Consider the following 2159-nt stretch of genomic DNA (forward strand, 5'->3'; position numbering starts at 1 on the left):
TCTTCCTGTGCCGGCTGCCAGCAGTGCCAGCGCAGGGGACAGCCACCCGACGGGGAACAGACGTCTGAGCCGGCACGCCGGTCGTCCCCGTGCCCGCCGCGCAGAGGGCACGGACAGCATGCCAAGGCAGTGCACACGTGGCCAGCAGCTGCTGCTGGGCCTTAAAGGGCGAGGAGCAGGCTGGGGCACGCAGCACCCCCGGGCTGGCAAGCACAGGGGCACGTCCCCGTTCCAGGACAGTGCGGTCCCTGCTGCCATAGCTCAGCCCCACACAGCTGAGCCAGAAAAGCTGCAGGGAAGGTTTTTCTGTAGGGCCACACCAGACGACAGATAGGCTGGAGCCACGAGCCCAAATTGCTGCTTTCAATTCAGCTTTTTGCAGGAGCGAGGTGGGCGCTCACTCCTCCGACACCAGCCAGCAGCCCCAGGAACAGGGGAACCCTGCAGGTTGATGTCCCAGCTTGACCCCAGCCCTGTCTTGTCACCTGGACCTGCCTGGTGACCTGCACTCTTGGGCAAAGCTGGCCGTGATGTTCAGACCTGTTCTGCACCCTTGCTTGGGCACGAGGATAACACACCAGTGCCACCACCTGCTCCACCCACGCAGACTGCTACGGCATCATCCATAGTGCCACCAAGCGAGGCTGCCCCAAACCCGAGTTTCCAAGCCCCAAATACCTGGGGATCAAATCCCCAACCAGCCCTGCATGTCACTGGTCCAGGACGCCCTGCCTTCCCATGGCAGCCAGCTCAAGGCCGGACGGTTTGTCACTGCCCAGCGCCGCTGGATTCAAGCCGATGTGGCTGAACGCACGCATGCCACCACCACCACCATGGGTTTGCACCAGAATATCGAGCAATTCCCTGCCTGCAGAGAGGGAGAGGGTAATTTAAGGACCTGTCTTCTAAAAGCAGATCAGGTTTGACTGCAGTGCTGCTTAAGAGCTTTCTTCATATATAATATGCAAAGGCTTCCCAGGAAAGAAGAGAAAAGGAATGTACACAAATTATCTAGGGATGAATCAGGTTCTTGTTTGCCACCACACAGATGTGGTGAGGGCATTTTTTTGCTTCTTGGAAAGGAGAAAGTATGGGTGGCTTTAACAGGAGGCAGCTCAGACCTCTGCCGTGCAAACAGCCAGGATAACTGCTCAGCACCTGAGCATCCTCTCGTTAGCAGCAGCGATAAATACAGATCACTTCCCAGCTCCCCAGATGAAAGCTAAGGACAGGGATGCAGACTTCAGCCCCTCTGGAGGGTGGTTATTCCCAGGAGGGCACAGCAGGGACAAACATAATGGATGGTGTCGAACCGGCTCTAAAGAGACCCACTAAAACAGAGAGCCTCGAGCCCAGGGGCCTCTCCGGTGGGGTGCCAGGCTGGCCTGCACTGTGCAAGGACACATCCCTTCCCCAGCCGGGCCAAGCCGCAGGGTCTCTGCTACAAGTCTGGCCCCGTCTGCACCAAGCCCCCGGCTGAAAGGGCAGTGCCAGCAGCCAAAGCCTTGCAGGGAGCAGCACCGATCTGCCTTCTCCTCTCTGGCCTAATTTTACTCCTGACCGATTTATACCTTGTGGCAGCAGTGCCCATTAGCTGAAATAGTTGGGTTTTTTCTCCTCCCAAGTGTTTACCCGCCTGGTGTATTTATAGAGCAGGCTCAGATAGCCTCCCAGCCTGCCTCTGCAAGACCCAACTAGCCTCCCCTTGCGAGACACCTTCCCTGTCCCCCGGCTCCCCTGGCAGCCTGCCCGTCCCTGTCCCCACCTGAACCGAACCTGCTTGAACAGGGACGCTCTGCCAGCACCGCAGGTGCCAGTCCCTATGGGGGAAGCGCTGGGGACTGGTCTCCAGCAGCAATGAGGGGAGCTGTGAAGGGCTCCCTTTGGAAAAAGGTGGTTTTGTCTGCGAACTTGGTGTTACGGCAAGGTATCTGAAGAGGTTAGGTACTGTCTCCTGTGCACCACGCGGGAAGACCTCGTTTTCTCTGGTCCCCCCTTTTTCTGTGTCAATATGTTATTTTAAACAGCTGCCCCAGATCTGCTGGCTCTGGCAGCACCCGAAGGGATCCTACAAGACGTGCAACCGGGGCAAAGGGAGAGCACTCCAGAGGAGACTGCCTGGCCCACGGCTGCCGGGGCAAAGCAGCAGGAGCCAGGGA

The sequence above is a fragment of the Pterocles gutturalis genome, unplaced genomic scaffold, assembly GCF_000699245.1.
Source record: "Pterocles gutturalis isolate BGI_N339 unplaced genomic scaffold, ASM69924v1 scaffold31452, whole genome shotgun sequence".
Taxonomy (NCBI): domain Eukaryota; kingdom Metazoa; phylum Chordata; class Aves; order Pterocliformes; family Pteroclidae; genus Pterocles; species Pterocles gutturalis.